Source organism: Helianthus annuus, chromosome 9, assembly GCF_002127325.2.
Source record: "Helianthus annuus cultivar XRQ/B chromosome 9, HanXRQr2.0-SUNRISE, whole genome shotgun sequence".
Classification (NCBI taxonomy): domain Eukaryota; kingdom Viridiplantae; phylum Streptophyta; class Magnoliopsida; order Asterales; family Asteraceae; genus Helianthus; species Helianthus annuus.
This window is the reverse complement of record NC_035441.2, coordinates 157,175,337-157,201,199: the sequence shown is the minus strand read 5'-3', so window position 1 is coordinate 157,201,199 and position 25,863 is coordinate 157,175,337. Positions and strand designations below refer to the sequence as shown.

Here is a 25,863-nt window from a genome sequence, read left to right as displayed (position 1 = left end):
TAAGTGGCATTATATCATAGTTTTTGAATTGCGATTTTATCTACTTTTAAACTATATTATGAAGAAACACAAGTCTAACTCGAGGAGGTTATCAATTTATCCTAATGTTTAACCCAATGTGGGGTTATCTAATCTTTACAAGCACTAATTTGAGAGTCTCAAAGCTAAGAACACCGTGACCTCATTACAAGAAGGGAGGTGAGGAGTTTTTCTTGTAATCATCCTCCGGTGTGAGAATAAGTATTGTTCTTTCTAGACAGAGAAAGTATAAGTTAGAGTGAGAGCAGGGAATGTGACATACCTTTCACCTTTGGAGAAGTTTGGTATTTATAGCCGAGAGGTTGGAGAAGGATTGGACGAGACGTCATTGTCAAGGAATATCAGTTGGGTCCTCTCTGTCACGACAGTTAGTATTTGCAGAGATGGGAGTACATCCACGGGCTCTGATTGACCACACGTCGCTTGTGACAAATATAGGTCAAAACACTGGAAATGTAATATTGTTGCAACTTATTTAACAAATTCTCTGGAATGCATCCTTTCATGGCCTTTATGTGTATCATTTTTTACTATTTTATGGTCCACACCTCCATTTCCCCATATAGCATGGTACATGGTGAAGGGGTTGATCATATCATAATGCTAAAATATACAGGGAGTCAAACTCTATGGAATCAACATCTACTCGTGATGTTTAAGGGTAGAGATATTCTCTAAAGAAGTAAAGAGTTGTAACCCAAAGTGATAGCATAAGTAACATCCATCCATGTGTTTTCATTGATGTTGCATCTATTTGGCTTCCGCTTTGTGATTCCAAATAGTTATATGGAGTGTTATTGTAATAATAACTATCAAATACATTATCTTTTTTGTATCGCATTATATTCTATAGCATATGAGTTCTTAAATGGTACATATCAATTTTTAAACAAAAAGTGTTGCATGATCCCATCACAAACTAGTTAATAATTTTGTCTAAACGTTTTGTGTTACAAGTTAATCATTTAGTATAACCAATAACTATCAACACCACTAATCAAGCTATCAATGATTGATGAATATTCTCCTCTCATTTATTTAGTCAATCAACGTGATTGACAAATGATTGCAAATCAATCATCATTCAATGGCTGCACATAATTCTCTCCCTTGATCTATGCCATTTGTATTTATGTTTGTATCTTTTCCCTTCATAGAATTATCTATATATTTTGTAATACCTTGTACACGATTAACACACATCAATACAGAATCATTTTTATCAATATGGTATCAAGAGCCTAACAAGCTCATTTGAGCCACATTCGATCTTATCAACCTTCGGCTGCAATAGTCTCTTTTTTTTCCTCTCGCACACCTTCTGCTCTCTTGCTGCCTACCCGTTTCAATCCCCCTGGCCAAACCGATTGTTCATATTACCGCTGCTACTCACTTTCCCATCAGACTTACCCCTCAAAACTTCCCCTCATGGCGCACCCAAGTTAACGCCACCCTAAATCGGTCTTGAACTCGACCACCACATCATTGAAACCGAGACCACTCCAACCGAAACTATTACTGAGGGCCAACTAACCAAACCAAACCCGGAATATCTCTGTTGGTTCCGTTAAGACCAAATGATTATAAGCGCTCTTCTTGGTAGTTGCTCCGATCAAATCCAACCTATTGTTTCGTCCGCCAAAACAGCCCGCCAAGCTTGGGATCTCTTAAACTCAAGCTATGCGAGTCGATCACGTTCTCGCATCATCTCCCTTAAGTCTCGGTTAGCCAAAAATCCAAAAGGGAATCGCTCTATTTCCGACTATCTCCATGAAATGAAGTCTCTATTTGATGAACTTGCTATTGCTCAAAGCCCTATGTCCGAGGAAGATCTTGTTGTTCATATCATGAACCAACTAGGCGATGACTATTCCAACTTGGTAGCCTCTTTTCGAACCCATGACACCACAATCTCCTTTGCCGACCTTTTTGAAAAACTCTTAGACCATGAACGCACTCTCAAAGAAACTCTCACCGAACCCATCCTTACCACCGTCAACAACACCTACCGAAGCTCCACCCGCTCAAACTATAACCGCCAACCCACCTCTGATTCTCGTTCCACTCGCAACACCACTCCACCCACTAATCGAAACCAATGGAACTCTCGGCCTACCTCCTCTACAAATCGCCCGACCCGAAACAACAACACCTATTGTTATTATTGTAATATTCCCGGACATGACACTAAGGATTGTAGGAAACTTGGTCGCTTTCTCAAAGAACATAATGTCTCGCCTCACAACAACAACACCCCGGTAGTCAATCATACTACTCCTCATCCCACGGGTACAACACCTTCTTGGATGTGGGACACCGGCGCAATACCGCAAACAACAAGCATCCATTTCCTGTTCTTTCTGAATACGGAGGACCCAATGAGATCGTGCTAGGTGATGGTAAAACTCTCCCTATAACTCATATTGCTCAAACAACTATTCCAACAAAATCCCGTCCACTCCTTTTAAACAATATTTTGGTTTCTCCAAATATTCGAAATAATCTTATTTCCGTTGCTAAAGTTTGTCGTACTAACCGTGTTTCCATTGAATTTTTTCCTTATCATTTTTTTGTCAAGGATCTACGCACGGGGGCGCGTCTCATGCGGGGAGTGAACGTCAATGATGTCTATTATGGACCCATCTCCTTATCTCCTCAAGTCAACACCACTCAAACCACCTCTCTTCTCATGTGGCACCACATACTTGGACATCCATCGTTTCAAGTGTTTAAGTCTTTAATTTCTAGATTAGGACTTCACTGTAATAAAGTGACCCATGACTCGTTTCATTGCATGTCGTGTTCTTTAAATAAAAGCCACAAACTACCTTTTGGCAAAAATTCTTTTGTTGCAAATCAACTTCTCCAACTCATCTACTCGGATGTTTGGGGTCCCGTCAAAACATCTATTGATGGCTTTAAATATTATGTCATTTTTTTCTCCAAATACATTTGGCTATATCCAATTAAACGCAAGTCTGATGTTAAAACACTTTTTCCGCAATTCAAAACTTTAGTTGAAAATTTTTTTAAAACCAATATTATTGCCTTATTTACCGACAATGGGGGTGAATATGTGGGTATCTCCGCATATCTTACTTTCCAATGCATCTCCCATTATACAACACCTCCTCACACACCGGAACAAAACGGTGTCGCCGAGCGTCGTCATCGCCATGTCGTTGAAACCGGCCTTGCGCTCCTCCATTACTCACACTTACCATAACATTTTTGGTCCCATGCGTTTCAAACCGCCACTCACCTAATTAATCGCTTGCCTACACCCATCCTTAACAAAAAATCCCCGTTTGATATGTTGTTCAAAACCACTCCCACTTATTCCAAACTCAAACCCTTTGGTTGCCTTTGCTACCCATGGTTACGACCATACGCCGCTTCTAAACTCCACTCCCACTCCACGGTGTGCATATTCCTTGGGTACTCGTCTTCCAAATCGGCATTCAAATGTTATGACCCCCTTACTCATAAACTCTACCATTCTCGCCATGTTGAATTTATCCCACACATCTTTCCATCCCAAACTATAAACTCCCAACCTAAACACATGTCCTTTGAAACCTTTCTGTTCCCACACCACTTGACCAACCAACATCCCTCTCCTACCCAACACTCCTCATCCTCTGACCCAACAAGCATCCCTCAACCAACCCCTATTCCCCAGCCCATCTCTCCAGAAGCCCACGACCCATCTCACATTTCTCCTTCTCACGACCCGCATACCTCCTCCCTTTCTTTCAGCCATAACGCCCCTACATCAGGCCTATCTGACACCAGCCCATCACCCACCCCTGAGCCCATCTCCTCACCCGGCCCCACTCTTCAGCCCAATGAACCTTCCTCACCCATTGGCCCACATACTCAGCCTATTAACTCACACCCAACCGAATCTCAATCCACTACCAATTCATCCACCTCTTCCCCAAACTCACCTCCACATATTTCTCAACCACCTCGTCGACAACCAAAACCAAATCCAAAATACTACAACCCAAGCTTTGTTAACTCTACCACCATTCACCCTCTACCCGTTTCCCTTGAACCATCTACCTATACTCAAGCCTTGAAGGATCCGGATTGGCACCATGCCATGGACCTTGAGTACAATGCTCTCCTTCATAACAACACATGGAAACTTGTACCTCACACAACCCAAACTCCTATTGGTTGCAAATGGGTATTCCGAATCAAACGCAAACCCGACGGCACAATTGACAAGAGCCCGTCTAGTCGCCAAAGGGTTTCATCAACAACATGGAAAGGACTATCATGAAACATTTAGTCCCGTCACTAAACCCATCACAATTCGGACCGTTCTCTCTATTGCTCTCTCAAAAGGATGGTCCTTGCGTCAACTAGACGTTAATAATGCATTACTTCATGGGACTCTCCACGAAGATGTTTTCATGATGCAACCCCCCGAGTTCACTAATACGGAATTCCCACGACACATTTGCAAACTCAAAAAATCCCTCTATGGACTTAAGAAAGCACCACGTGCTTGGTACATCGAACAAACCAATTTTCTCATTCGCTTTGGTTTTAAAAATGTATCTCAGATCCCTCCCTATTTGTCTACAACCTCAATAATATCACTTGCTATCTCCTTGTGTACGTTGATGACATTGTCCTCACTGGCAATCATAATTCCTTTGTTCAAGCCCTAAGCAAACAATTTTCTATCAAAGACTTAAGCCCCCTCCATCATTTTCTAGGAATTGAGGTCATTCCTACGCCTCAAGGTTTATTTCTTTCCCAACACCGCCACATCCAAGATATTCTCACCACCTTTAAAATGGATGGTGCAAAAGAGGTGCTAACTCCTCTAAGCACTTCCGATCCTCTCTCTTCCTTTGACTCCACTCCCCCAGTCGATCCCACCCCTTACCGCAAACTGGTAGGTACTCTGCAGTATCTTGCCTTCACTCGTCCCGACATCTCCTTTGCGGTCAATAAGCTATCTCAATTCATGCACTCACCTAAACAATCACACTGGCAAGCTCTCAAACGGGTACTCTGCTATTTGAAAGGAACGGTCTATCATGGGTTGTTCTTGAAACACAATACTAATCTTACCTTGCAGGCTTTTTCGGATTCGGACTGGGGCGGTATTAATGATGGGGGACGGTCCACTACCGCCTACCTCATCTACCTTGGGCCCAATATCATCTCTTGGAAATCTGCTAAACAAAAGACTGTTTCCAGATCATCTACCGAAGCTGAATATAAAGCACTCGCCAATGCTGCGGCTGAAATCTCATGGGTTAAGAATTTACTAAGTGAACTCGGGCTTCCAATTATGAGCACTCCATCAATTTACTGTGACAACACCGGAGCAACCTACGTTTGTGCAAATCCTGTTTATCATTCGCGTATGAAACATATCGCTCTAGATTATCACTTTGTGCGAGAACAAGTTAATTCCGGGCAACTCAAAGTTCTTCATGTCAGCACCAAGGATCAACTCGCGGATGTCCTCACCAAACCGCTTGCAAGAGCGCCTTTCATCTCTTTTCGGTCCAAGATTGGAGTCTCCGACGGATCCTCCATCTTGCGGGGGCGTATCAACACCACTAATCAAGCTATCAATGATTGATGAATATTCTCCTCTCATTTATTTAGTCAATCAACGTGATTGACAAATGATTGCAAATCAATCATCATTCAATGGCTGCACATAATTCTCTCCCTTGATCTATGCCATTTGTATTTTTGTTTATATCTTTTCCCTTCCTAGTGTTGTCTATATATTTTGTAATACCTTGTACACGATTAACACACATCAATACAGAATCATTTTTATCAATAATAACCACCAAAATAACATTAACTAATCCAATAAACATAATTGATAAACATGACAACATTGTTGTTTAGATAAAACTACTTAACATCAAAAGCTCATATACTCTTAATTCTTTAACATTTGAAGATGTAGTAGAACTAGAAGAAGATGCATTTGTCGTTTGATTACCATGTGACGTGTTTATTTCTTATATACGATTCGATAAAAGTTTAATTCTTTTTTTCTTTACCATGACGAACCGAATCAATATTGTCTAAACAACATCAGTCTTGGTAGTACCGTATACGCTCTTGTGGTTTTCTTGATGTATTGTATTAGACTATTTTTTAGTACCGTGAACTATAGGGGGTGCCGTTAGTTGAGGTGATTCCAATGAAGTTGCCAATGTTTTTCATTTTTTTTCGATCGATGTAAAACACATATCAATATCTTTTTTTGACATATCTCTTTCATTTGCTAATATCATGAGTACCGGAATCGTAACATTATTATAACGAACCAAACAAATACTAATTGGAAAACCATAAAGGATAGAGAATCCCACTAGTTTTAACTAATTAGATTCTTACAAATCAGTCGTTCTCACATTTTCATAAAGTGTCATCTATTTTGAAAACTTTTCTCAAAGTTCACATTTTTAGTTATATTTTTCATATAACCTTTTGACTTTTAGTGAGTAATTAATTTAAATATTAATCAAAACGTCCGGACACTGTATCTGTATCGCCGAGCCAACGTAACAAATAAAATGAACTAAACTTTAGCCATCGAATTATTATGAATTTGGATTCATGTGGCGGCTTCCAAATTTCTAGTGATTTTTAAAATGTCGTTCACCTCGTGCTTGGTATGGCAATTCCATTTCCATTATATATTATTTTATTTTAAGAATACATTATCATATTTCAGCATCCTTTGCCGTGCAATAAAGGTTATCAAAACATAAATAAAGTTGATATATATTGGTATAACTCACAAATGAATACATAGACATAAATAGTTTGATTATTCCCTTAACATGGTCTATTTGGAAATTATAGGAGCGTGAAATAGTTTGATAATGCCTTTAACATCGTCTATTTAAGCATTATGGAGGATCAAATAAGAATTGAAGTCTTAATTTTATAGGAAGTGTAAGAAAGATTGTGTCATATTATTCATATATTAATTTTACAGGAAGTGTAAGAAATATTCTTTGTAAGTCATGCATAATGGGTATTATAGGGGCGTGAAATAGTTTGATAATGCCCTTAACATCGTCTATTTGGGCATTATGGAGGATCAAATAAGAATTGAAGTCTTAATTTTATAGGAAGTGTAAGAAAGATTGTGTCATATTACTTATATATTAATTTTACAGGAAGTGTAAGAAAGATTCTTTGTAAGTCATGCGTAATAGGCATTTTAGGGACGTAAAATAGTTTGATAATGCCCTTAACATCGTCTATTTGGGTATTATGGAGGATCAAATAAGAATTGAAGTCTTAATTTTATAGGAAGTGTAAGAAATATTGTGTCATATTACTCATATGTTAATTTTATAGGAAGTGTAAGAAAGATTCTTTGTAAGTCATGCGTAATGGGTATTATAGGGGCGTGAAATAGTTTGATAATGCCCTTAACATCCTCTATTTGGGCATTATAGAGGCATGAAGAGGGATAAATATTTCAAGAATAATATCCAAAGAAAAGAAAATTGATGAAAAGCAATGAATGAAATAGGCATTAAGAGACATTAATTGTTACACATCTTTTGAAGGGGCACTATGATGGTGATGTGATGAAAAATGTCTCTTAGTGGGCATTAACCATTACTCATGGTCTAATTCAGATGAAATAGGCATTAAGGGACATTAATTGTTACACATCTTTTGAAGGGGCACTGTGATGGTCATGTGACGAAAAATGTCCCTTGGTGGGCATTAACCATTACTCATGGTCTAATTCAGTGGTTAAGATTAAATTGTAAGATCATACGAAATGGCTAATACCCTCTAAGGGGCATTTTTTGGCCACATCAATAATAACGCCCCTTCAAAAATTTATAACCATTAATGTCTCTTAATGCTCATTTCATTCAATACTTTCCATTTTTTTCTTCTCTTTGGGCATGATTTTAGAAATGTTCATCCTTCTTCAGGCCCCTATAACTAGGGGTGTAAACAAGCCCGGAGGCTCGAGAGCTACTCGTGATCGGCTCGGTTAAAAGCTCGAACGAGTCGAGCCTTAACGAGCCCGAGTCCGAGATCGAGCCTGAAATAGAGCTCGATTAGTTATCGAGCCCGAGCTCGAGCCTGAAATACAAAGCTCGTTTAGGCTCGCGAGCCCAAACGAGCATAAACAAAATTTTAGTTTTTTATATATATAATATAATAATGATGATGATAACATTGGTGAGCCGAGCTTTGGCTCGCTTAATCGCTGTTGAAACGAGCTCGAGCCGAGCTTTTAGCTCATTTGAGGTTGTTCTCGAAATAGCTCGAGCCGAGTCGAGCCGAGCTCGAGCTTTGGGTTTTACTCACGAGCCGATCTCGAGCTCAGGGAAGTAGGCTCGAACCGAGCCGAGCTCGAGCTTGAGCTTCATAAAAACATAACGAGCCGAGCTCGAGCCTAGTCGGCTCGGGTTCGGCTCGGCTCGTTTACACCCCTACCTATAACGCCCAGGGGATGGTGCTAGGGCGTTACCAAAACCTTTTCATGTCCCTATAATGCTTATTACACATGACCTAATAGACAGGATGGGGAAAAAATATCGCATTATTTATTGAAATCAGTTGATAAATTACTAAGACAATAATAACTTGTGAACATTCTGAGCAATTTTTTCACCATTAATAACTATTTCAATATGAAAAAATGTGATGCCACTTAGGGTGGAAGGGGCACCTTTGGTGACCCTTTTGGTAACCCCATTTTACCAAGCAGCATTGGGCCACCACCCTCAAATCAGTGTTTGGTGACTCCTCCAAACGGTGAATACTCGGCGAAAAGAGAAGAGAAGAGATAGAAAAGAGAGAGAGGAGGGTTAATGGTGAGCCCTACCCTTTTCAACCAATTATAATTTTTTTTTGAGTAAATTACAAGTTTTGTCCTTTATGTTTACGCCAAATTGCAGGCGCTGTCTTTTAGCGCAAAAGTTGACAAGTTTTGTACTTAATGTTTCAAAATCTTACACGTTATGTCCTTTAGGCCAAACCCAGTTAGATTTTTTGGTTAAGTTAAATTACAAAAGGGTATTTTAGTCTTTTTGCTATTTATTTAATATTATTTAAAAAATAAAACAATTATTATTATTAAAGAAGATGATGGCACATTCAGTGTTAGAAAATAAAATAATCATCTATTTCTATTCTCATAACAATTCTGTTCGAATTTGGGGAACTCAATAACTCAAATCTAGCAAAGTAATTGGACAGACTTTAGCAATGTATACCATACTATTGAATCAGATGCCTTCAAATCTTCAATTTCGAATCGGAGGGGCATAGCCGAGGGTCTTTAATTTTGTATGATTTGATTCAAATCTGGAAGCAAGCCCTTCAAAGCAGAGAATTCGTATGATGATTTGGTTCGAATTCGAACAGAATTACACCACCCCTCCCATTGCAACCACCGTCCAAGAAACCGCCGCTGCAACCACCGCCTCCTCTTGAACCGCCGACAAAGTAGAAGCAGATCTGGTTTCGAAATGTACAGATCGGAACCCTAGCCCCTTTAAGAATCGAGCCTAGTTGTGGTTCAAGAACCAGTTGGTGGTTCAAGATCGGTTCCCTTAGACATTGTTCGACCCCCTCTAGTTGTGGTTCAAGAACCAGTAGAAGCAGATCTTGTTCAATCCCCTCTAAATCGTCGTGTTCTACCAATTCGGTTCCCTCAGACATTCCGACCCCCACCAAGGTTCGTCTTCTGCTTCGTCATCTTCTGGTCGGCTGGTGATGGTGGCTGGTTGTAAGGGATTGGTTGGTGGTGGTGGTTGTGGCTGTTGTAGTAGGTGATGGCGGTGGTGCTTGAGAGGGAGAGGAAGAGGAAGATAGGTGAACAGAGACTTCTAGTTTTTGTTATGCATATATACTAGGTTATAACCCCGTGTATTACACGGGTTGAATAAATGAATTTTATATACCAAATAATAAATCATTATCTTTTTAAAAGCTTCCTTTATTGCACGGGTTCAATAAATGTAATTTTATATATTAAATAATAAAATAAGTTATATCTATAAGAACCATATGTATTGTACGGGTTGAATAAATGTAATATTATATACCAAACAATAAAAAAAATTATATCCTTAAAACCATTGTATTACACAGGTTGAATAAATGTAATATTGTTTACCAAATAATAAAAAAGTTATATTTTTAAAAACCCCCGTGTATTATATGGGTTGAATAAATATTATTTTATATACCAAATAATAAAAAACTATATTTAAAAAAAACTAACGGATTTTTTTATATTTAAAGTAGGATAAGATTGAATATTAATTTGAACTAACGGATTTTTTTATATTTAATGTAGGATAAGATTGAATATTAATTTTTATTTATTTAGTTAATATAAGATTGAAAAATCATATGATTGAATAGGTAGGAGGTTGTATGATGATAAATCGGTTAACCGTACTGAATGATAAATATAATAGTGATTGTTGAACAAATTAATTAATCGAATTTAACAGAAACATTTGTGATGTTAGGTGGATTTTTTTTTATTATTTGAAAGTTAATATCAACTTTGGAATTCGTATGAATTCTTATTAGATTTGATTAAATATTATTAATAATAAAAATTAGTATTAGATTAGATTTTAGATTTGATAAAATATTATTAATAATTTAGATTAAATATTATTAGTATTATTAATAATTTTAATCAATTAAATGAGAGAATGACAAGTGTCTCAAAACAGGTTTCTTTTATTATATAGTATAAATATAAATTTATTAACTGAAATTAGTGACCACTCATTTTTCAAATGTTACGGTTAATGGATTGTTGATCAAATTAGTTGGCTCATCTTTTTTAAAAATTGGATTAATCGGCCATTTATTCACGTATCCGATTCTTAGAGAAAAATATATAAAAAGATTTGATTAAATATTATTGATAATAAAAATTTGTATTAGATTAGATTTTAGATTTGATTAAATATTATTAATAATGAAAATTTATATTAATTTAGATCAAATATTATTTTTATTAGTATTATTAATAATTTTAATCAATTAAATGAGAGAATGACAAGTGTCTAAAAACAGTTTTCTTTTATTATATAGTATAGATTTTATATTAATTAATATTAAATTTTACACAATAGTCCCTTAGGAGATGAAAAGACAATAATGCCCTCATGTGTAAGACATATGATCAGATTTAACCAAAAAATCTAACTGAGTTTGGCCTAAAGGACATAACGTGTAAGATTTTGAAACATTAAGTACAAAATTAGTCAACTTTTGCGCTAAAGGACAGCGTCTGCAATTTGGTGTAAACATAAAGGACAAAACTTGTAATTTACTCTTTTTTTTTTAAATGTCTTCATATGTTTGAACATCTCTAGTGTTTGAGTGCAAATTGGGAAGTAAATGTAGAAGTTGAAATGCATGATATTATTAGTTAAAAAAAGTTTATCACTCCCCATTTGAAGAGCACCCCTTCCACCCTTAAATAGATAGTTAAAATGAAGGTGTAGAATTTATAAAAGCTAGCTTATGATAGAAATGAGTTAATATGTAATATTCTGTTGTTTTCATATCCCCAAACATACGTAATCAATAAATATAATCTTTAAGGGATATTATTTTATTTAACTTTAGTCGTTTTAATTATTACTGTGACTACATATATGACTCTTTTATGTGTTAAATAAATATTTTTTTGTTGTTTAATTTTATTATAAGAATAGCATTCAATAATAGAATTTTACACATAATTAATTGTGTCTTTATCTATTCGGTTTAAATGTATAACATTAGTCATATTAAATCGATATATCTTGATCATTAATAAAAAAAATCAATATCTCTTGATCATTAATAAAAGTTTTAAATTGTATTTAGTTGATTAACTCTTGATCATTAATAAAAGTTTTAAATTGTATTTAGTTGATTAACTATTTCTATTTTGTTTAAACAATAAACTCCGAAAATTTGAAAACGACAAAAAATAATAATAAAATAATTGAACATCAGGAATGACCATTCATTTAAAAAAAATAAGAATCATATAAAACATGCATTATAACACAAACTAAAATACACGACCTACACAATACGGGATTCGTGTATCTTCTGTTTTTTCAATTGGCACATTCTGTTTTATTGGGAGAAGATTAAACAGGAAGATTTGTTTTGGTAGAAAGAATATAAAGCAATAATGGAAGAACATGTGACAAGAACAAAAAACATTGATAGAAAGAGACATTGTTAGTCAATCTCATCTATCTTCTCTCATATTAAAAACTCATCATCTTCAAAAACTTGTCATCTTCAACCTTTTCTTTGCTTTCTCTTTTTATAATCACTACATTATATTGCGATTTTCTTCATCAATCAATGATTTATACACTAAATCAACGTGTTCTTCAACTTTTTTGAAGAAACCTAGTTCAATTTCACACAATTTCCTCATTTTTTTCTTGTGTTTTTAAAGCGACTCAATCGATTCATTCGATTGTTAGTGTTTCTAGCATTCAAATTTCGTTAATTATTGAAGAAATTCTATGAAATCGGCTTCAATTTGTGTAAGAAATCTGAAGAATTTCATCAATCATTGCGTTTTACGATCTGGTTTTTTGAATTGCGTTTTACGTTCTGGGTTTTCGAATTGCGTTTTACGATCTGGGTTTTACCACTGTGAAATGCTTTTTACGACCTAGGTTCAACAATTGTGTTTTACGATCTAAGGTTTTATCAATGTGAATTCCGTTTTATGACATGATTTTTAACAATGCGCTTTATGATCTGGGTTTTATTATTGTGAATTGCGTTTTACGATCTGGGTGTTTGATTTTTTTTTTTCAAAAGTATAGAAATAGTATAGTCATTTTCAAGATAAAAAACGCTTGTTTTATGGTGCAATTTTTATTAAAAAAATGTCGTACGAAAGAGTTATTAACGTTTTAAAAACGGGGGGTGGGGGGAATTAGAGGCGGGAGAAACTATTGACTTTAATGGACTAGAATACCCTTAAAACATCTTCGTCACTCATCCCACTACGACGATTACTTGTATATAAATTATTATATATCGACGCAAACCGGTTCACGACCGGTTGCATGTTTCGCCACTTTGAAGAGATCGAGTCGACATCGTGATAATGGCCTTGTTCCATGATCGCAAGGAACTTTGCTAATGCCGCTTTCCAAAACCCTTCGTTTGTTTGGTTGGTACCTATATTTTTAGAATGTCACAAAAGTATATGTTAAAAAAAATTAAAATTTATATATTTTTAGTGTAAAATATATATAATTTTACATACCGATAATGGGGTGTTTGGATGTGCTAATCCACGCCTTCGCTAAGGCCTCCTCCTCGATCCTTGTCCATGGTTTTGCCTTCGCTTTCGAAGGTTGATCTTTTTCAACCGCCACTTGCTTTTCTTTTTTACGTTTCGATGATTGCACTTGCGTCTCCGGAACAATTTCAATGTCGTCTTCAACGGGTTGTGGTTGTTGAGAAGATTCAACGGGTTGTGGTTGTTGAGATTGAAGTTGCGTGTTGAACAGGTTTTGCATCATCATTTGTTGTAATGATTGCATTTGTTGCATTTGCGAGAAAGCGTTCGTTGATTGTTGAAAACCTGCGAATGCGTTGAGAGAAAATTGCGAGGATGACCAACTCGGTTCCATTGAAGGATAGTAGTCGGGCACCGCAAAAACGTTTTTGTTCGGGTTTGGGTTCGGGGTGGGGTTGTTCGGATTGTCCGAGTTGTTCGGGTTGTATGGATCCAATACAAAAGTAGAAGAATGTTTAGAAAAAGTAGAAGAGTTTTATAAAAAGTTGAAGAAAAGTTGAGAGAGAGATTTGGTTGAAGTTGGTAAAAAATGGGGTGTTTTGATTGTATTTATAAGTAAAGTTAATAATGTTTTGGGTTTTTAAAAATTTTGTCCGTTGGATTTAAAAAGGAATTTGAATTATATATTTTTTTTTACAACGGTCGCATGCCCTAACGTTAACATTTTTGTCCTTTTCTGCACGTTTTCAGCGGCTGCCCTTGGACGATTGAGATGACGATGGCCAGGCGGAAATGGTGTGGAGGCTCGTCGCCGCCCCAGGACGAGCCCCACACTGAGTGGCCTTAGCTAGAGAAAAACTTTACTGGTTACCACTCCCTATTTGGGGAGCATCTCTTCTACCCTTAGTTTATTGTATATATGTTTTGTGTATTGTTTTATTAAGAGACTAGGTTATAACCCGGGAACTTCCCGGGTAGCAAAAATTAATTTATATTTATCAAATTATGTCGTTAAAAGGCAAGATTTCAGCAATAGTTATAGTAGAGTTATTACTTTTCCGAACCAATAAAATGTGCATTAATTGTGATTTCATTGATTGTGATTTCTAGTTAGGCCATCCGTAGTCATAAAGCCCCTTGTGGGGCGTTATACGACACGTGTCATACCACGTCACACGGGGGCTTTATGGGGCGTTATATCACTAGAGCCCGTAGTCATAAAGCCCCTACCCATCATTACCTAATTATTAATTTTCAATTTTATTAATTAATTATAAAAACCTTGTTTGTTTGTGATTGGTCCAAACTTTGAAAACATCCCCCATACCCGGCGCTATATGAATGGCGCCTCCCCCATTTTTTTTGTCTCATAAAGCCCTTCGTAGTGGTGTTTGGGGCTTTATAGGGGCTTTATGTGGGTGCATAGCGCCTCACTACACAAAATCTTATAACAATGAGTAAGAAATGAAAGATGCTTTATTTATGGTTACAAGTAACCACCATATTTCAAACCATAAAGACTCATTCAGGATAACATGTTATCACTACTGGTGAATGTAACACCTCTAAAAATATAAACCTGTTGTTATAAATTCGACGTCGAAAATAAATAAAATGAACTAACTAGGAATAAAAATAACCTAGTTAGATAGAAGTCTTGTGGTAATACGTTAGTGTGTTAGAAACACCTAAAATAAGAACCAAATGATAGATGGGGGACCAAAGTTGTTAAGTTTGAAACTAATAATATTAAAACAAAAATAAACACACCAAACACACACTTGAGTGTGTGTCTGGTTCGATCAAAACACAGGGGGCGACCAAGCATCCTCCATCAAACCCTAACTCATACAAATTTCACAACAAATTGAAGGCTCAAATCAGTTCCAAAACGAAATCCGAGCATAGATTGGTGATCTCCTTAGTAAAGGGATCATAAGGTATGTGAAAATTCACTATTTGATTTCATCTAAAATTCTGGATGAACATATGAAATTCGGAATTAGTGATGCATGATTGTTGCTTGGATGAAATTAGAATGAAATAGTGTCTAGGGATAAACCCTAGTCAATTACTTGTTGAGATTTTGCTTATTACTTGTGAAATTCATAATCACCATTGAAGGCGTTAAGTGGGTAGAAACATGTTAAACACTAGGATTATGATTGTTATTCTAGTGTAATTTGAGTTCTATGAAGTGATTTCAGAATGTGATGTGAAAAATTTACATGAACTTGCTTAATTGATGATTAATTTTGGCTACATAGTTAGTCATGAGCTTAATTGTAAATTTCCATAAATTATGCCCTTTAGGTATTCGTAGAAATGCCTAAAAGAAAGCCTAATGTTGAAAATTTTATTGAAAAATGCATACTTGTATATCTTGGCGAATTATGCGTGGAATGTTAAGAAAAGAGTTCTAAACAATTCGTGCTTGAACTCTATAGGAAAGGAAACCGGAATGTCGAGCGGACAAGCCGGTGGTGACGCGCGTTTGAAGGGAGCGCTTTAAAGGTATGTAACCGTCATTATGTTATTTGAAAATTATAGTCGCTTGAAGTTGTGTTTTAGAATAAGGATTTGTATTAGTTGAATTGACGATGATCACTACTTAATTGAACAATTCAAGACTAGATTAGGAAACGTTTGGTAATTGTTGAAATGGTGGATTCCATAAATCAGCCAAACGGGTCAAATAAATGTGTGTTTAATTGATACTATGAAAATGTTGAAAGATCTCTTGGCGATTGCAGATCATAAGAGCGTAAACCATGGAATTGGTAATGATACGCCAAAGATCGTAAGCCCCGGAAGATGGGTAAATACGCCTTGTGGTCATAAAAATATTGGTGGTAGAATTGATGCAAAACTATGCGGGTCGAACAATTACAATAGGGATTTATAGACTTTGAGTCCGTAAACTAAAATTTTGACATGATAATCATGATAGATGCGTTGGTAATTTAATTACGGACGCGTAGGAAAAAGAATCACCTAAAACGGACACTTAGATAGAAAGTTATGCAAGTTTGAAGTTGGAATTGTGAAAAAACGGAGCTGGCAGGAAATGCAGGTCTCAAACTTGCACCTGCTGGAAAATGGGTTCCCCCGTGACACGCGACAGGGAACATCAAGCCCTGCGCGACACGCGGGAGCGCTCGCGGGGTGCGAAAGATTTAAGTGAGTCTGTCGCGTGGCGCGATAGACTATGTTTCGAAAATTATTATTTTTTTTCTAATTGTTTGATATTAGAACTAGTTTATATGAGTTTTAACATTGTCAAAACTAACATTTGATATGGTTTCGACATTAGGTGACGTTGGTCTCATTCCGGAGGGCGATCAAGCAAGAATCCAAGAACCAAACACTATATTTTGAAGCTTCCGCTCTAATCTAACCTTGTTTTAGACAATGTTTGTTTTGTAAACACTAAACCAAATGTTGAATGTTTTAAACTAGTTGGATAGTTAACTAAATTTCTATTATCGTGTAAGTTTGTTAACGTAACTAAGTTTTGTGCAAGTAATGCATTTATTTTAAAAAAAATTGTGTTCTTTTATGTAAAAACTTTAATTAAATGAGACGGGTGTTACAGTGAACGTCAGGATACGGTTAAGTATACAAAACATCTTAAAGCATGATTGAAACTACAAAGTGACAAAAAATCATTTGAATATTACAAAAACATTGTTAAATCCAAGCATAGAATGATAGGAAGCGGTTAAATACAGACTTGGCATAGAAGGCAGCAAGATAAATACCATTGAAGTACCAATTAAACAACTAACAAACAATCTGTAACACAGCCACCTACACTTTCATCCAGAAAGAAAATCATCCATCTATTAAACAACAAAAAAACCCCTAATTCCTTAGCCTTGTGCAGAAAAGCAACCTCACTCTCAAGACTATGCTAGGGATCTGAGGTGGCAGGAACATCCTTCTCGGGATCTTGTGAGGTGCTTGCTTCTGAAACTGTTATGATGATGTTGCCGGTTTCGTTGACACCAAAATAGACACTGCCATCTGGACCAACAACTACTCTTGATGAGTCATCTTCAAAATCAGAATCATCATCATCCATGTCACCCTCTCATAATATTTCTAGAGCTTCACGACAATTGAACCTTTCAAGGCTTGCAAGCAACAGTCGCTGGAATAGCTTGTGGTTTTCGTTACGCACGTGTTTGTAACCATACCTGTTAATAAATGTGCACTTTGAGAATTGCCACAAAATGTTAATGTATGTAAGTAGTTATTGGACCCAAATGAGGTTGGGTAAACGGTTAAATCTTTTGAGCAGGTTGGTTGACCAAAAAAACTTTGTACATATGATGACCATGGAAGCTATATCTATTTAATCGCTAAGGAATTAGGAAGTCTAATGCATTTAAAACACACACTGTGCAACTTTTGACCCGTTTAACCTGCTTTTGTTTAAGCTAAATCTTGTACTTTACATGTTTGTCGTTAGGAGACCCGAATTAACCCATACTTTGACCCATTTGATTTATTTTTTAGCTAAGAATCTAGAATTTGACCTAGCCCATTCACAAATGACGGGCTGAAATTGCCTATCTCTATTGTAAATGTATTTAACGCATTAATCCTTTACTAAAAAAATTAATAAAAGAAAAAAAATGTGGGTAATCCAACCAACCCGAACACACTGCAACTTGTTACCCAACCCTGCCTATCTTGCCAACTCTAAGCAAAACATTCAGGAAAAAAAGGCATTTAATTCCCTGTGCAAACCAACTATTAGAAACATGTAAAAAGTTTTGTGGTGGGTCCCAATGACACTAATTTACTGCATGTAGGAATAATATCTTGAGAAACAAATTCACCTGACAATGCAATGGAATATGTGGTAACTTTTGAAGCAGACTCGCTTGAACAAAAATCTTTTATTCTGAGGCAAAACGGGAACATGGGTGTACTTTATGCATACAAAAATAATCATTGAATGAACAGTTGGGAGAGTAGTCAGAAAGTGTCCAAATATTTCAGGCACACCTTTCACCAGTTCATCGTAAAACAATCCAAAGCCAGGAGCGCTCAAGTTCCTAGATTGGAGCCTAACCCACACAATACATCTATAGACATCTTTTTCTTGACTTCTATTTCATACTTGAGCTTACTACCATAGTTCCAGACACTACAAAAACATAACATTAGATAAACTTTAAAGAGTAACAAAAACAATTTATTTGATGTTTTGTAAGGATAATACAAGTTTACAAATAAAACCAGACCATCAGTGATGGATACAACCTCATCGAGTTTGCACTTTGCACCCATCGCCATCACTAGACAGACCAAGCAACCCTTAGATATTCCTAGATGCATCAGCATCGAGTCAAAATCCAAAATTAAAGGCTCAGATCTGCCATGGCTGCAACATAAGTTGCCACGCAAAATGGCAGAGCAACACAACAACCATGATAAAAGACATCCCAAATAGCCCAATCACAAACATTATCCAATCACAAAAACATAACACTGACCCATTTAGCTTAACAGGTTGAACCCACCAGGTCGACCCGCTTTACCTATTCTTTAAAAAAAACAGTTAAATTCGACCCGCCAACTCATGAACACAACTCATTTAACACATTTAATAGAATTCAAATGTAATTTCCGTACCTTAAATTAAAAAGTTTGTTGTTTTCCATAATTAAAAAACATAAGAATTTTTAGATAGCAATCAGCAGGGTTGGCTCAACCATTTTGGGGGGGGCCAAAGCGAACTATAAATCATTGGCCCTTTTGAGGTAATAAAATGGGTTAGGTCAAAACGGGTCAGGTAAAAAAGGTACGGTCAATGATAGTAAAAGAAAATAAACATGCATGTGTGCAAGAAATGGATAAATTGCTACCTGTCTATATTCATCCATGATTGAAAAGAATATATTCACGCTACATCTGCAATACAAACCTTTTTCATCATTATTATATACAATGCTTATAACGCTTTTAGAGCCTGTAAGAGAATGTATGTCATATTAATCACTGTCTTTTTTCATTAGTTTTTGGAAAGTTTAATAAGCAAACAATTTTAGAAGAAATAATCACAATTCGGTGCCATGGCTATTCCATCTCCAGTTGCTACCTATGTAAATTAGCTGAAACATAATTATTGTAATGATGTTGTTAATGTAATCACAAGTAACTAATTCATTATTTACAAATAATTTTAAAACAAATGCACACAATTTATCACAGTCATCTAGAACCCACCCCTGTTGACCCGTTTAACCCGTTATCCAACCCGCCCATTTTGCCACATCTATAGAGGATCCTACTAGTGGATTTGTAGTAGATGAATACATCATACAATTCAAATTAAATCCAAACCCTTAAACCATCTTTTAGATTCAACATCAAACACACATATGGAATATATAAATGGAAGCGGAGGTTGTGATTTTTCCAAAAGGATGATACCAGTTACCTACAAAAATAACAATAAATTAGAAAATAAAACAAAAAGATAACTCTGAACTCATCTCCAATATTCACAATACTTACCACCAGATCCACATTTCAGTAACCTAAAGCATAAAAATCGTAGATTTACCAGACGTTCCGGGCGTGAGACACTGTGAAAGACCTCCAGAGATATCGATTTCGGTCGAGACACTGTGAAAGAACCTCCAGAGATATCGATTTCGGTCTGAGTACCAACGATCTTCTTCATTGATGAAAAATTACTCTACACAAACACGATCACAAAACAAACGCCCAATTATTATTAATAAATGAAAACGCTGATTATTTGAGTCATGAAAATGGCGAATGGAACTTACAGATCTAGAAGGTTCGGGAGTGGATGCCATGCATATCGGTTCTTCGAGAAGCAAGTGATTGAACCCATACTCAGACTCTCATCTCTCTCCGTAGGGACACGTACTCAGACTCTCATCGTTTTCCGTCGCATCCCACTATATTCTTGCTCCTAACCCTTTCTTCTCCACAATTTATCTACACTTTAAGCGAAGTTGTCCATAAAACCAAAGGCCTCAAACTGCTTAGCAATTTGAATTGAAACTACCCTACCATGAATTAAAGACCATTACAAAATTTATCAAGTACAAAATCCAATTAACTTGCTAAACAAATTACCAAACAAAATACAAACCTAGTGGGAGAAAGCAAATTAAGTTTACCTCTTTATAATATGTGACTTGACTTTCTTGATCTGGTGTTGGGGCGAAGAGGTTAGAGGTTTTGCAAAGCTATCAACAAACCATCAGGCAAAGAATCTGCTTCTGGCAGTTGATTTACTGTAGGGTTCTTCATTTCACCTACAACTTCAAAAAATTAACCATTAACCTTGACAATTGACAAAGATAAGCTAAACACACCAAACAAAAAAAAAACATCAAACTCAATTAACTTTCCACAATAAGTTTCCTAAAGAACATCTAATAATAGGTTATAGATAAATTGACAGTAGCAATTTAAACAACACAATCACAAATTTAATTATAAATAAATAAATATTTACACTAATGAGCATAATCAAATTCTCCATAGAGCCAAATAAAGTGTGCCTAAAATCCTCAAAATAGCTGGCAATAGGGTACCATACAACACACAAAAAAAAACCTTAATTTCCAAAGTAAGGAGCGGTCGTAGGGTTGTGAGCCAATCATACTATGACGTTGAAATCTTTAGGCACGAAAGAGGAAACTGTCACACCCCAACCGATGACGAAAACATCGGGGCATCGCACTGAGCGAAACAGATTGCTCAAGAGAAATTCCATAACAACTACATTACCAGATAGTTAACATTATGTCCCATACCATCACCCATCAAGGAAAATAAGTGATTACAGACAACGATATCTCAAAAACAAATAACATGTTCCGACAACTCAAATTTAAATAAGTAAAATAAATTGTCTTTGTTTGTTTCTAGACTCCCTCCTACTTGATTCCACAAAAGCAGGTAAAACATATCCTCCTAGCAGATAGCATCCTAAACACCTGTCGCATAAGTTAAAATAAAGGTCAATACACATAGTGTAAAGGTGAGCATACAAGTTTGATATAGCATAATAGAGTTCGAAATAGTTTACGCATAACCAGCATGTAACATGTACAAAGTGAAGGCAAGTTGGTTATCGACAGAGGAATATGCACAGATGTGAATGCGAGTTGTAGAATGCGCAACACATATCCCCACTGGGACACGTGAAGTAAAGCCCTTAACAACCCCTGTCCACGACAAGTGCTGAGTCCAAACTATAGTACTATCGTTGCTAAGGTGTCAGGAGGGTATTTATAGGGTTTCCAAAAGAGGAAAGTGTGCAGGGTCGGATTGGTCACCGATCGGATGGCGACTCGATCCAGGTGTCCGGCGTTTTGAGATTTGTTGTTTCGATTCGCGTGCTGAGCGTTGCGATGCGTTTCGAGCGAGCGATGTGATAGATTAATAATAAACACGCAAATACTATATCTAACATACAATCATCATAAATAACTGGCGTTTAGCATTTGCGATTCGATTGCGATAGAGTTGCGATTACGTTTTGATTTATCACCACAAACATAAATATAATTAAACATGCACAATTAACACATAAATAGCACACACACGTAAAACAATATCCAGAACGCATAATTCGAGTTGCGAATGCGATAAGCGATAAAGCGATAAAACATGCGATAAATATCGATTAAACCTCGATTATTACTAGATACTCCACATAATACAACTAAAGCAAATAAAATAAAGATTCGATTACAAGTCAAAGAAGTCAAAACAGTAGTTGAGCAAGGAGTAACAGATCATAATTAGCAATCTTTTCTTCCTTTGACTTCAATCTTGACTTTGAATTTGACTTTCGAAACACGGGGTATTACAACCTCCCCTACATAAGGGAATTTCGTCCCGAAATTAGGCTTTAGCCGTAACAAGCAACTGCGGGTACTTCGCCTTCATGTCACTTTCGAGTTCCCAGGTGAACTCTGTGCCTCGTTTACCTTCCCATCGGATCTTCATAATGGGAATGCGTGAGCGCCTGAGCTGCTTGGTTTCTCGGTCCATGATCTCGACAGGCTTTTCCACGAAGTGTAATGTTTCGTCCACTTGAAAATCCTCCAGTGGAACTTGTAAATCATGCTCAGCCAGACACTTTCTGAGGTTCGAAACGTGGAAAGTCGGGTGGACATTGCTAAGTTCCTCCGGTAGTTCGAGTCTGTAGGCCACTTTGCCGATCCTTTCCAGAATCTTAAAGGGTCCAACATATCGAGACGCGAGTTTCCCTTTCTTGCCGAATCTGACCACACCCTTCCAAGTTAGGAGTACGTGATCGCCAACGTCAAATTCAAGGGGCTTGTGTCGTCTATCGGCGTAACTTTTCTGACGACTCCGAGCTTTCAGCAGTTTGTCTCGAATTTAGACAATTTTGTCAGTCGTTTCTTGCAACAGCTCAGGACCGGTTATTTGCGAGTCTCCGATCTCGTGCCATACAATAGGCAATCGACATTTTCTTCCATATAATGCCTCAAATGGTGCCATTTGAATGCTGGAATGATAAATGTTATTGTACGAGAATTCGACTAAAGGTAAGTATGCGTCCCAATTACCACCGAAATCTATGACACACGAACAGAGCTTGTCTTCAAGGCTACGAATCGTTCTTTCAGTCTGACCGTCAGTTTGGGGATGGAAAGCGGTACTTAGATTAAGCGTAGTACCGAGAGCGGATTGAAATGTTTCCCAAAGACGCGAGGTAAACCGACCATTACGGTCAGAGATGATGTCGCGGTCAGGCGGTCAACGACAACCCAGATGCTGTCGTGACTTGATGGCGTGCGCGGAAGTTTCGTTATGAAGTCCATAGCTATACTCTCCCATTTCCACATGGGGGTCTCGGGTTGGACGAGTAAGCCAGAGGGTCTTTGATGCTCGGCCTTGACTTTCGAGCAAGTCAGGCACTTTGAAACATAGAGAGCGATATCTTTCTTCATGCCCGGCCACCAGTACTTGTAGCGAAGGTCCTGGTACATTTTATCGGCACCGGGATGAATAGAATATCGGGATTTGTGGGCTTCGTCCATCAGAATCTGTCGTAAATTGGTCCGCTTAGGGATCCAAATTCGGTCCAGATAATGGAATATCCCATTCGACTTGTTCACTAACTGGGCTCCATCGTTGAGAATCCTTTCCTTCTTCAAAGTGCGCTCGGTGAAACAAGCATGTTGGGCTTCTCGGATGAGGGTTTTGAGATGATGCTGGGCGTGAACATTACGAATGCTATGCAAATAGATTCGTCTGCTGAGAGCGTCGGCAACGACATTAGCTTTGCCAAGATGGTAACGAATCTCCCAGTCGTAATCGTTGAGAAGTTCTACCCATCGGTGTTGACGCATATTTAGTTCTTTTTGGCTGAAGATGTGTTGTAGGCTCCTATGGTCGGTGAAGACCGTACGCTTGGTACCATAAAGGTAGTGTCGCCAAATCTTCAACGCAAAAACAACTGCGCCCAGCTCGAGGTCGTGGGTTGTATAGTTCTTCTCGTGGATCTTGAGTTGACGAGACGCGTAAGCGATAACCTTGTCTCGTTGCATGAGAACACAACCAAGACCAAGGTTCAAGGCATCACAGTAGACAATAAAGTCGTCGTTTCCGTCGGGTAAAGCAAGGACGGGAGCATTGCAGAGCATATGTTTGAGAGTTTGAAAGGCAGACTCTTGTTCAGTTCCCCAAACAAAAGGCTTGTCTTTATGCGTGAGATAAGTAAGCGGCACGGCGATTTTGGAGAATCCTTCGATAAATCGGCGATAATAGCCCGCTTGTCTGAGAAAAGAACGGACTTCAGACGGGTTCTCAGGTGTAACCCAACTCTTAACTGCTTCGATCTTCGCGGGGTCGACGTGAATACCTTGACTATTGACAATATTACCGAGGAATTGAACCTCCTCTAGCCAGAATTCACACTTGGAGAACCTGGCACAGAGTAGATTCCCCTGGAGTAGCTCGAGAACCAAACGTAGATGTTGCGCGTGTTCGGTTTTCGACTTGGAATAGATTAGGATATCATCGATGAACACGATGACAAAGTGGTCAAGAAATTGTTTACACACGCGATTCCTCAGATCCATGAAAACCGCGGGTGCGTTGGTTAAACCAAAAGTCATAACAACGAACTCATAGTGGTCGTAACGAGTGCGAAAAACGGTTTTGGGTATATCCTCCTCTTGAATACGCAATTGGTGATAGCCTGAGCGTAGATCGATCTTTGAGAAACACGCAGCACCTTGTAACTGATCAAGCAAATCATCGATTCGAGGCAGGGATAGCGATTCTTGATCGTCAGCTTATTCAATTCTCTATAGTCGATGCACATCCGGAACGACCCATCCTTCTTTTTGACGAAAAGAACTGGTGTACCGCACGGAGAGGTGCTAGGGCGAATGAAGCATTTATCAAGCAATTCCTGGAGCTGACTCGAGAGTTCGTGCATTTCGGACGGAGCGAGTCGATAAGGCGCTTTACCAACAGGATTGGCTCCAGGAATGAGGTCGATACGAAAGTCGATATCACGACTTGGAGGTAATCCTGGTAAATCGTCAGGGAAAACATTAGGAAATTCACGAACCACGGGTACCTGTTCTACCTCCTTAACTTCCTTTTTCTCTGCTATTACAATGTGCGCCAAGAAAGCTTGGTATTCCTTGCGGAGATACTTGCTAGCTTGGACACATGACATGAGTTGGAGTTTCTTCGACGCGAATTCACCGTAAACACACAATTGATCACCATTAGCGAGCGAGAATCGAATCATGTTATCAAAACAAACAATTTCAGCATGGTTTTCACAAAGAAAGTCCATGGCTACTATGACGTCAAAACTACCGAGTTGCATCGGGATAAGGTCGATAGGAAAAACATGATTGTTGAGTTCGAGAGTACAATCACGAAGAACTGAAATGACAGCGACGGTTCTTCCGGTGGCAACTTCAACATCGAACGTCGAGGGGAGATGGATGCGCTTACGATTAAGGAGCTTTTCGAATTCAAACAACACAAAACAGTTGTCGGCTCCGGTATCAAACAAACACGAAGCATATATACCATTCACAAGGAATGTACCATTGACCACGTTGTTATCGGCTTGAGCTTGGCGGACATTGATGTTGAACGTGCGTCCGCGGGCTGCTGGCTGCGGTTGCTGCTGCTGCTGTTGCTGGGGCTGCTGCTGTTGTGGCTCTTGCTTCACCACTCGATTCGGGCACATGTTTGCAAAGTGGTTGGGATCACCACACGCGAAGCAAGCTCTAGCATGGATCGCGGGTGCAGGAGCCGCTTGTTGGCCTTGCGGAGCAGGAAGTAGAGCTTGTTGAGTAGGAGCTGGAGCTTGACGTGGACCTGTACGGCAGTTGGCGGTGAAATGGTCGTACATGTTGCAATGCATACAATATCTGCCGGCGATTCCCACTGGGTGGTGATAGGTACAAGTAGGGAAAGCCGGGTGAGGACCAGTGTACGCACGCTTGGCTGGCGGTGCGTTGGTGACCGGTGCCGCT

At 37.9% G+C, this 25,863-nt stretch overlaps 1 long non-coding RNA gene and 1 pseudogene across 1 annotated transcript; one reads left to right on the top strand and one right to left on the bottom strand.

Moving 5' to 3' along the window:
• Positions 1-15,107: 15,107 nt before the first annotated feature.
• On the top strand, positions 15,108-16,867 carry LOC110874799. The gene is made up of 3 exons (XR_002556227.2): positions 15,108-15,261; positions 15,769-15,835; positions 16,635-16,867. It is a non-coding gene; the product is annotated as an uncharacterized LOC110874799 (long non-coding RNA).
• A 109-nt stretch (positions 16,868-16,976) lies between these two features.
• LOC110876553 lies at positions 16,977-20,160 on the bottom strand (annotated as a pseudogene).
• Positions 20,161-25,863: the final 5,703 nt, after the last annotated feature.